Below are 12,421 nucleotides of genomic sequence, written 5' to 3' on the forward strand. Positions count from 1 at the left end.
AACCCTTGATGGACTTCCTGATAAACTGAGCTAGGGTGGTGTAGTGGCTAAAAGCCTGAAGCATGAGCCAGGGAGTACCTTGTCCATATATTATGCCTACCCATCCCTGAATGTATTGCGTAGCTGTAGCCTCTCATTCCACCCACTCCAAGGCTGACAGCAGCACGATGCTTCTAACTCTAAACTGCCCAATGTGGAGGAAAAGCAATGTTACAGAGACGCCAATTTGAATGGAAGTTCCGAAGGCTATCCTATGAGGTTAGAATTAATTGGCGTAATAGACTGTTACTTAAGCTCTGATTTGGCTGGGAACCCACAGTGGCTCAGGCTCATGCTTCCATTCTCTCAGATGTGTTACGAGTCATTTTAATAAAGGAGAATGGTGCCTTGGTTTGACATGTTTGAAATGTGGTGTGTAACCAGTCAGTCAGTTTCACACTGTGCACCTTTCACACTGTGATATTGCATAATTTATGGGCTCAAGCCACGAGCATAACCTTTTGCTGGCATTCCCTTCCTCAATTAAGAGAAAGAGAGCAACAGGCAGTAATGAATACCTGTTCAATTGATGAGCAAGCGGGGGCTATGGAAATCAGACTCAGCTCCTCACCCCACCCCTGTTCCTTGATCTGCTGTTGGCATGTGATTCACTGCTCTGAAGAGTGGCCAAGACAGATCGTTTCAAAGGCTTTCTGTTCATATCAGTCCAGTGCTGTCTAAGGAGTGACAAGCTTTTAACATACGGTTCCATCAAGGAGGGCTGTGCCTAACACAAGTACTGCAGGCTCACTTCGCTTTGTAAAAGTGCTATGCAATTGATCAAAGTATTTTAATGATCAGAGGTATGGAGTTCTGGAAAAGCCTCTCTGGAACATGCATAGCCTACTAAAATTGGAAAGGTGCACATTCCTCTAGCACAGAATGTTGGATTTCCCTTGCCTGTTCTGGCACGGGTTGGAGAACCCATGGTGCTGTACTACAGTTCCCATCATGCCTGAGCGTTGGCCATGCTGGTTGGGGCTGATGGGAGTTGGAGTCCAACAACAATAAATGGAGGGCCACAGGCTGTGGAACTCCTGTTCCTTATCCTAGCTTACATTATAAAGTGGATATTATAATAAACCTGACCAGGCCTTTTACTTAACAAAGAAACTGAATTGAACTTTTTAGTGGTCTGTTTTTCTGTAAAATCCAACTTTAGCAATATAAAAGCAAAGGATTGGAGGGGTTTCTAAAAACTCATTAAGTTCAATCTCATTACATTAATTCACACAGAAAGTTGGCCTCAGTGAATGGATTTTACTGACGGTTTATTGGGCAACAATTTTCTGCCACCTTATGTTTGCTAGATAACATAAGAAGGTTGGAGGTTGCTGCCTTCTGCTACTGGGTATGGCCTGATTGTACTTTAGACCACATTGAAAGCCCCCTCCCCAAAAAAAAAACCAATTCAGGACACTATAGTTTGTTAAGGGTTGCTGTGAATTGTAGCTCTGTGAGGGGTAATCTATACTGCCCAGAATTCTTGGAGAGAAGGAACGTGCTAACAGTGTGCTTTAAGGGTGCTGTGTGTATGGGAGCCTTTCTTGAAACACCTGGGAGCATTTGCTCGGTAGTAACCTTTTATATAGTGCACATGAATTTCAGATGATGCTCTGCTGCAGTCTGTAGATTTGATTGACCTTAAAACAGTAATATTGATTGATCTGATGAGTGGATGGCCCTGCTTATGAGGAATCAGTTGACTAAATGACCTTAGCCCCCAAGACTCCACCTGCCCATTAGGGTAATGAGCCTAAAATAAGAAGCACTCTTGCTTGATCAGAACATAGGCCACATTCTCCAGCATATTTTATGTCTGGCAGAGGACAAGCAGGTATCAGTCGGACTGCAGAAGCAAGGCAGCAAGGTACGTCCTCAGGAATTGGTAGTTAATCAGAGGCACACTGTTCTGAGCAAATATCTATGGCACTGTCTAATCAGATGGATAATCTTTTTCCTTCTGAAGGCCATCTCCATGCGGGTAATCTAGGAGCCTCGTGCTGACAGTGGACAGGGCCACAGCCAGTGGTGGGCAGGGCCACAGCGGGTAGGGGTGCCCTTTCTCTTTTTGCCACTCCTTTCTCTCCACCACCCCCGTCCTCTACTGAGCAGGCTGCTTGGGAAGGGATATCTTGCCAGAGATCTGATCATTTGCAGAGAACTCCTGCCCGCCTCTTTGCATCCCTCCATCCATTTTGTCCATTTCTCCCTTTCCTCCTCTCCCTCTGGGCTCCCCTGTCACATGCATTTAATTAGGCTGAGCCCTCTGGCTGCAAGCATCTCACCCTTGATGCAAATCACAATATGATGAACCAGTATAATTAAAAAGAAAGGAAAACAATGTTGTTATTAACTTTTCAGATTGCATATAGCTGTCATTAAGTGTGTGTGTAATATACTTTATTATAGAGATCTGTGAATGCTAAGCAAGCCATTGCGTTTCTAATCTAATGTCGCTGATAACTCAGGAATAATTGATTCAGTACTTCTCACTAATATGCTCTAGGTTTTAGCACAAAATTGCCTGGATAAAACACACACACTGATCACCTAACTTTTATTAAAGGAAATGAGTTAAGGAAATTGTCCCCAAGATTAGGAGGTATTAGGTTCCTATCATCTGATAGACCTGAAATATCACAAATATCACATTATGGGGCAATTTCTCAAGATGAGATATGTGGAAAATCACAGACATACATCATAAGCCCCTGCTTCCAAAAAAAGGGGGGGGGGACACCATTGCCTTGGAACAGGCGACTTTAAAGAAATAATTTTAGCAAACTGATTTGATGGACTTGCTATTTTGAGAATAATTCTTCTTGTGTCGTTTGTAAGAAAAAAGCCTAAAAATAGAGCCTCTCTTAGTCTTTTAATGTGACATTGCTTCAGAGAGGGGGGAGGAGGAGGAGGAGGAGGAGGAGGAGGAGGAGAAGAAGAAGAAGAAGAAGAAGAAGAAGAAGAAGAAGAAGAAGAAGAAGATGCAAGCCTACAAGCAGATGTTTACGCCTTACGAACAGCATGTGGACTGATGGAACAAATATCACAGGAAGGGAGGAATTATGCTTCACAAAATTCATCTACCCCTTTTAAGCATTTGCCTTAAAGATGCCCACAATAAGTACTATATCCCTAACAAACAGCAACTGCCTGCATGCTAATAGTTTCAGATCGCCTTCGGCACATAAATTTATCTGCAGTGCAGTAAATGGTGTATCTGATTTGTAAAAGATGCAGGAATATGAATGTAGCAAATACAAAGCATTTGAATTTTGCGCAACTCTGAGGAAAGACTTAGTAATAGCCTGGTTTGATCAGACGAAATACCTATAAAATCCAGCATCCTGATCCCTGCAGTTGCTACATGCAGACACGAGCGCAATAGCCCCTCTTCAGTACGCTGATAAACATTAGTTGCTGGGGAACAGGAGGAAGAAAGTGCTATGGTGAGACTTGTGGGCTTCCTTATAGGCATCTGTTTAACCGCTGTGAAAAACAGGATGCTAGAACAGATGAGACTTTGGCCTGATCCAGCACAGCATATCTTATTTTCTTACGCTTTAAAAACTATGCACTGTCATTTGAACCAAAGGAACCTAATAAAGACCACATTAAGCCTCAATTTCCAACAGCAAAACAAGTGCAGCATGTAATTGGAAGTCTGGCAAGCAGACCGCTAAACTGTTTTGAGGTGTGTGAGAGACAGCTGTGTGAGAATCTTTCCTTCAAGATTAACTGTACCACAAACCCACCCATTATGTACTAAGTGCTGCAATCATTTCCTTTTCATTTTTGTATTTTAATTTGTGGTTATATTGTATTTTTATTTGATGTTCTTGCTTTTGTTTGATTTTTTACTTTTTTCCAAAATAAAAAGAACCCAAGTCTTTTCCTGTTAAGGGCCTCGTACTAGCTCCATTAAGCTTGATGGTGCTTCAGTTACAATCAAAAATAAGTTTGATCATGAAGCCAGAGGAGACACAATTAGAAAGTTACCGTATTTGTATGTGTGTGTATTTTCACTCTTATGAGGAGAAAGAGTGAGATGAGAAGTATTGGATTAGTAAGTGGTTCATGTAGTTGATGGGCCAGAAATTTTTAAATCTTTCGTTGATTATAGAAAACCAGAAGTTAATACTTTTCATTTTAATTTGGCAGGGATGACTTCTGAGAAACCTTTTTGAGTAAATCTATGAAATATTATCCTACACATGGGGCTTACAGAAGAATAAATGATTGGCTTGTTTGGTAAAGGCTAGGATTACAAAGTGGAGAAGCGGAAATCCCAACTGAGGGATGGGGGAAGCAGAGGAAAGGTTTAAATCTATTACACAAGCCTCTGTTTACTCCCTGATTCTGGGCAGAAAGACAAAAAATCTCTTTCAAAATGGCACATGGGAATTGATTGTCTAATATCTATTTTGGGGGTTATCAAATCTCTTCCCCTGAGGGTTGATACCCCATCTGTACACACACACACACACACACACTTTCAGAATTGGAAGAAGGCTGAAAAGGAAGGACATTTGGGAAAACAGAACTTGCCACTTCGGACTCAGGGGCAACATGGCCCATCACACCCTCTCTTCTAAAATCCCCCCCAATAACTAGTTTCTGATTGACAGGAAATGTTTGCCTTGACTATCAACCCTAATGTCCATCTTCTGTGAAATTTTCTCCCCCCCCTCCCCTAATTCACTGTAGCTGATCTTAAAAATTGAAAGGTGCATGCTACTTTTTTGCAACCTGAGTAGTGAGGAATTGAAAGGAGATGATTTAGCCCTGAGAGATTCCCATTTTATTAGGAACAACTTCATTACTGAGCATTTACTTTGCCGAATGTTATAGTGCACTCAGTTAGCGTAAGCACCAGGCATCAGTAAGAAGATGTTCTGCCATATTTTCACTTCGTGAAGATTTTATCAAGAAGATCTTTGGAGCATGTTGTAAACTGTCCACACATTAAGGATGTCTATTGTGGAACTCAGCTACAACCAAAAAGCACTTAACACTGCACAACAGTTTTGACAACGATTATTATTATTATTATTATTTTTAAGAATCATATCCGATACACATCGATAGAATCAGAACTGAAGAACACTAAAGCAGATTCCTTGAAATGCCGCATTGTGTGTTTCTACTAGTATTCAATGATGAGGCATACAGGTGGTGGCCATTTTGTGCGGGGATTCTGTTCCTATCCCCTTGGCCCGTGGCAGAGCGCACATGAGCATAACCCTGCCCTGTTATGGCCCCGTTATACCCTCCTCCAGGTCCAAAAGGATCCATGCATATCAGTTGGAGGCACCTAAAATGTCCGCCGCCTGTACCGTCTCCGACAGCGGAGGCTGAGCATAACCATCGTGACTGTTAGCAGTTGAAAGCTTTATCCTCCATTAATTTATCTAATCCTCAGGTTGGTAAGGATGCATAGACGTGTAACATGTATCTCAGTAACATGCTCAGTAACATGAAAGAGATTTATTTCATGTGCTTGTAGCCCTTGTTGGAGTTGAAGACATGGGCCACTTGTTTCAAGTGCCATTCAAGTTTAGCAACTAAAGGAAAACTTACGTTTGTGACATGCAGGACAGTTTTTTTATTCATGTATTTAAATTTATACTGCGTCCAATGCCACAGGCTCAGAGTGGCCTACATTTTGCGTATTTGTGTGAATGCTCCTCTGTCTTTCTTGCATCTTTCCCCCACTCTCCGTAAAGGTGATGACATGTGCTGGGTTTTTATGTTTTATTTGTTTTGAGACATCATTTCATGTGCGCTTCCTCCTCTGTGTGTGATAAAATGCAGGGCAAAAAAGCAAAACAAAACCCTGTGATTTCCCCATAAAATAAATAGAACTTTGCCAAGTTGAACGTTTTCCAAAAGTGACTTGAATATAATAAATACTAAAGTGACTAGAATGTATTATTAAGGTTATATGGTATACATTATTGCGTATAATGCATCCTGCAAATGTAAGCCAGTTGGCAAGTACATTATTATCATGTATCTCTCTGCAGTAGAAATTACCGAAAGGTAAGCCAGCTCTTTAAGGAACAGCATGGAAGAGCCTTGCAATTTGCCCTTCCACCTCTTCAAACCTTCCCTTCCACTCCCAGCCATCTGTTTCTTTTTGCTGTGAGCATGTGAGATTGCTCTATCCTGACAGCAAAATTAGGTCCTGACTGATGCTTTGCAACGAGGTTTTCACATAGTGTAAACCAGAGTTGTGGATTTTTCTCCCTCAGTCTGAGGCACCATTTATGGAGCTGCCTCAAGTGTCTAGATAGAATTGTCAATCCATAGAAACCAAGGTGGATTACAATTTCTACTGCGCATATACAGACCCCTCCAAGAGGCTGACAACTTGCAGTTTCTTTGTCTCTCTCCAGCACCAGTATGCCATGCTGGAAGAATAGTCTTGCTTTTTGTCTGCAGGGATTGCGGGATAGAGGTAAGGCTGGAGGCATATATCATATGGGAGCGGTGGATTTAAAATATTTGATCACAGTGGAGGTAATGCTGGACTTTGTCCTCCCAGATTTCCTGCCATATTTATTGCTAGAGAAAGGGGAAAGGGTATACAACCCATTTTTTAAAAAATGTATAAATGTGGTACAACCTAACTCCTGACAGAGGAAAGAAAGAATATTCATTGTTTCATCCCCATTAATGGGAATGGGGCTTATAGAATGGCAGTGTGCAGGTCAAATGTGTGAATCACTTCCACAAAGCCTGTTGGCACAAACTCGCCAAAGACTTGCCAAAATAGTCAATGAAGCGTTCAACAGCTGGCAACCCCCAGACTAAAGCTGGCTTCTGGAATGGTGCAGGCTAGCTTTCACCCCAGGTGAAAGTGAGATGTGGTAGGAACAGTGGCTGAAAAAAGAATGGGTAAGGCACTTGGCCCATCAATGTCCACCTTCACAGAATGGGATACCCAGGAAAAAGTCATTGGCTATAGGGTACTCAAAAATTCCCAACCACCGAATGCAGTTGCATATCATATCCTAAACCATATCTGATAGTATTGTGCCAGCCAAAATAGGAAAGCTGTGGTATTCACTACATGGTCAGAAACCACAAGCCAGCAGCCTGTATACATAGTGAAATAATAGCTTTGGTGTTAAATTCCTATTATGCATCAATTAAGTAGGTACAGTTGGAAGGTAAGATGGAGTAGTCTCACTGCCACTATTCAGATCTCTGTTTATTCAGACTTTAAATGCCTACTGATATCCGCCCCCGCCCCCTCGTGTTTTTCTCCAATGGAATTGTACCTAAAGGGTTTACTTTTGATCTTAGCAAAGAGGTTATTTCCTTGTCTCAAAACATTTCAGCTCAGCTCTTTGTGTTCCTTCAGAGTCAGTTGATGTCACAAAACTGTACATGTCTCTAGCACTGTTTGCAAAATTATTCTGTTTGCATCCCACTGTGTTTGAGATGAATTATTTTTAAACCTGCCAGCTGATAGCAGCTGGCACGAGAGCTCAAAGCACCCGTTCAAAATGGCGGAAACAATTGCTCCTGCACAGATGGAAAATGGTGTACAAGCTAAAACATGATAAATGTGGGAAATGTGGGAATAAAGGAAGTAACTTGGTCCAGATTTGAAGGCATTTTACACAATTGTGTTGCTTTACAACATTGACGCTGTTAAGAAAACTGCTAGATAGGATATTCCATTAGACCCTGTATTTTTCTAGTTTCCCTGGGAAGAAAGGGAAAGATAAAAATACAATATGGAATTTATTTCTAATCTATTAGTTGCGGCAAAGTTGTCTGCTGAGGGTAACGCAAATACAGTGCTTCACCAGATTGTTTTCACTGAAACCAGATTCAGAATATAGTTACCGTAACAGAACTGACTGAATTTTCAGTCCTAAGCATATTTACTTGCAAGCAAATCCCATTTAAATAAATTGGGGTAACTTCCAGGTAAATATGTTTACCACTGAGCTGTAATTTTGTACAAGTGAGAGAAGGCAGGCAAATATTGAATAAATTTGGAGAGAATTGGGTATTATTTGTTCAGTAATTGAATATGGAATGCAATTATCTCAAACTATTTACAGTGTTTTCTCCTATCTGATTTTCATTCAGTTACTCTCAAGATGGGGCCTGCTTGTTAATGAGTGCTAATGTGTTAGTAAGTAAAGGTAAAGGGACCCCTGACCATTAGGTCCAGTCGTGACCGACTCTGGGGTTGCGGCGCTCATCTCGCATTATTGGCTGAGGGAGCCGGCATACAGCTTCCAGGTCATGTGGCCAGCACGACAAAGCTGCTTCTGGTGAACCAGAGCAGCCCACGGAAACGCCATTTACCTTCCCACTGTAGCGGTACCTATTTATCTACTTGCACTTCGACGTGCTTTCAAACTGTTAGGTTGGCAGGAGCTGGGACCGAGCAATGGGAGCTCACCTCGTCGCGGGGATTCGAACCGTCAACCTTCTGATCGGCAAGCCCTAGGCGCTGTGGTTTAACCCACAGCGCCACCTGTGTCCCAGAATGTGTTAGTACCTCTTGCTTAACTGTGATCCTGTTTGTTAAAATAATCACTAGGATAAGATGCAGGGCCTTCTTAAGCATATCTGGCGCCCTGGTGCCGTGGTGCGAAGATCCCTCCGGCGCGCCCCCCCCCGCCCTGTTTCGCAGCAAGGCTGTCTGGCGGCCCGGTGCCCTGGCGCATTGCGCCACCCAGCCTTGCCTTACAGCCGGCCCTGATAAGATGGATAAAATGTGTTTTATATATAAAAAATAGGTGGGAAAGAGGGGCACCAAGAATGGAAAGGCTGCTTCTGTTACTGGAAGGGACTGGGACCCAGTAGAGGTTCCACTGGAGTACAGGGTGGTGTATTTTTGCCGATCTCTCATTCCCCCTTAAGCCCCCTGCCCTGCCTCTCATGCTGCTTTTAGAGGGTCCCCCAACCCTCCACAGCAGATTTTAGAGGGGCAAATGGGCTACAAGAGGAAAGGGAGATGGGGGGGGGAAATGCTGCCACACTTCCACTGGTGAGGACATCCTATTTGTGGAGGCAGTTGAAGGAAGTAATGCTGCTGAATACCAGTTACTGGAAGCCACAGGAGGGGAGAATACTCTTGTGCTCAGATCCTGCTAGCCAGTTTCCCACAGACATCAGGATGATGGACTGGATGGGCCATTGGCCTCATCCAGCAGAGCTGTTCTGATGTCCGTATAAAATGCCACTCACTGAACGCTCCCAAGAGCATAACCTAGGTTAGAAACAAAGCCATTATCTGTTTTATGTGCTGTTTCAGCAAGCTTCCTTGCTGTAATCTTGTCGTTTCCTGAAGCACTAGCTTTAAGTGTTTGAAATACGTTTTGTTTTGTTATTTAATTGTACTGCTTTTCCTACTTCGATGGTCACCACCCTGGAAGGCAAGGTGGGATAGAAATTTAATAAAACCAATTAATTGGAAACCAATACTTGCTTCCATGGGTGTTGGTGCCAAGAAAACAATGGATCAGTGCTGCTCCTAAAGATGCTGTTTTTATTGAGCAGTAGCTAATCAAGTCACACGTGGAGCCCTTGTCTGAGCAATTATGCCAGCCCACCTCCTGTTCACTGAACTGCAACAACTGGTAAGAAACAAAAAACAATGGGCAGAATACATAGCTGTTTGTACTGTCTAGGCATGGATCGCTTCAGGGATAGATGATGTCACTGACATCATTGGGCTTACTATTTACTTTGTTTTATTTGCATGTGACCCTTCAGTAGAAATATCCCCAGGTAGAGAGGCCAAAGTACATAACCTGTCAGTACAGGGCTGACAGTAGGTTTATTTTATTTTATTTTTACTTATATTAAGAGCCCAGTGCACAAAAGGATCAGAAAATAATTAATAATGTCAAGCATTTTCACCAGAAACAATTGCTGCTGCTTGTTGTTATTTTGAATGCCCCATGTTTGCATTTTGCAGTCATATCTTGCCCGCATTGCACATGCCCAGACATTTACTCACTTTATCTCCTAGATTTAGTGTGGGATAATTCATGCCCCCCAGAAGAAAAGCGTGGAAGTTACATTTCTGAAAATTATGGCAGGTTGCCAAAGTAGGTAGGGTTCTCAGTGTTTTTACTGGCCTTGCTCCTGCCTTGTTGACAGAAGCTTAGCATTCAACAATTAAGCAGATGATGCTGTTCATAGCTTGCAGATAAATGGATGAGGAAAGCTTCATGGGTTTTGTTTCTGCGGTTAAAGGCCCCAGGCAGAGAACCATTAGCAGCATAGGAATGATTTTGGAGAATGGAAGGGTATACTTCTTAAGGAGGGTATGAAAGTTCTTATTGAATAGGGATGGGCAAATCTGTTCATTTCAGTTTCTCGTTTTTTTACTCTTCATTTCATATTATGTATTTTCATATCAGTTTGTGAATGTGTGTTTTTGTTTTTTGAAAGACCCTCATGAAAATTCATCAACACTTTACTGCAAATTTCTCCCAATATGCACATTTTTGTATGCAATCTTGCCTAATTACACAAATTTGCAAAGCAATTTCCCATAATATAATGTCTTTTTTGGGGTATATTATTTTCACTGATGTATGCATTTTATGTACATTTTACCCGGCCTAGTGTATTCATTTCTGTACACATTACTTGGCTGATGAACTGCTTTGCAAAATTCAGAGACATGTGAATTTTGAAGGATAGCTATGCTTCAGTTCATATACAGTCATACCTCGGGTTACAAATGCTGTGGGTTGCAGACTGCGCTGACCCGGAAGTACCGCAATGGGTTGCTTCCGGGTTTCGGCACTCACACAGAAGCGCAAAATGACGTCATGTACAGAAGCGGTGCTTCAGGCTATGAACGCTGCGGGTTGCGAACGTGCCTCCCGCACGGATCATGTTCGCAACCAGAGTGTATTATTTCAGAAAGTGTGAATTAGGTTAAGTTTGCCTTTAAGAGTTAACTGAATAAAATCTCCCCCATCCCTATTCTTGAATGACCCCAAATGGCAGCAAGGGGTAACAGCACCCCCCTCAAATATTTCCTGCTACCCTATTCTCTAGGTTTTACTGTATTAAGTTGCCATATAGTCTGAATATAATCTTACCATAAACTAGATTTTGTGGAATCTGTGTGGCTTACAGTAGCCCCCTCAATAAGAGCTGAGTGAGCATGCTGGGGATATGGGAACTGCTAATACTGACCTCCTCCCCATTCTTGGGAATTCTGGCATAAGAACGTGCAGAGGGTGTGTTCTTCTGGTTTCTTTCTAGCCCTGTAATAATACGGCATTAACCTTTCCTACTTGGAATTGGTACTTTCTCAGTAGATGGCAGTAAAAGACTGTCGCTGGAGATTCACAGTTCAGATGGCTCAGCAGGGTGGCAATCGTTTAGCAAAACATGCGGCTTATTAATGAGAACATCTTTCTACCCCTGTCGCCCTATCCTCTCTTTAAATTGCTATACTGTATTGTGAGAATTAAATTGGTTTTTGCAGTTTTATTTTCAGAGTGCCGGAGGCATAGTTTCACCTCGCATTTAACAAAGAGAGCCACCTACTCCTGCCCAAATGGAAGGGATGAAAGGCAAGAATTGCCAGTCTCATAGGGGCTGTCTTCTGGCCCCAGCTGCGAGTTCAAATCCATGCTCAGGAATGGGGTAGAGGAGAGAGGTGAAAGTATCACATTCTGATCCTTCTGTTCCTGAACTGATGCAACTGACCAGAAGTCATTATAATACATGAAATCAGCAGCAGTGGATTCACAGTGACTGTTGACACATTCAAGAAAGGCACTCTTAGCACTGAGGTGAACTTTGGAATGAAAACTTCCCCCTCTTTGAGGGAGCCCATTGAAGAAAAGTAAACAATAAAGTTGAGTGCAGCTTATTGTTCTGCTGCCTCAGCCATTCCCAGATCTGGGTGCGTCTCTGATTTCAGTCATCTTTGGTGTTCCAGATCTCATGGCTGAGAAGGTACCTGGGTCTTTTAAGTACTGCACATCACCTCACTGTAGCATCTCCTGTCCCTGCAGATCAAAGCTGGCCCAAGACATTTTGTCACCTGAGGTGAATCAGAAAATGGAGGCCCCTCCAGGAATTGTAGTTTCTTTATTCCTTTTTGAAGAATACAGGAGGTGGGACTGAACTGGGGGCAGAGCATATGGGTCCCCCACACCTCAAAATGAGCCAAGCTACAGCACAAAGAAAGCAGCCTTAGCCACATGAATGAGACGACTCCCAACTTGCCTGGCTCCTCTCCCCAGTCCTTCAAACAGAAGATTTCCTTCAAATAGAGTATTATCCTCGGTAAACTAGGACACATTATACTACCCTAGTTTTCTGCCACCTCTGTATATGCAGACCAGGCCTGTGTGATACTCTCTTTGTGTAGAAC

This window comes from Zootoca vivipara, chromosome 2, assembly GCF_963506605.1.
Source record: "Zootoca vivipara chromosome 2, rZooViv1.1, whole genome shotgun sequence".
Classification (NCBI taxonomy): domain Eukaryota; kingdom Metazoa; phylum Chordata; class Lepidosauria; order Squamata; family Lacertidae; genus Zootoca; species Zootoca vivipara.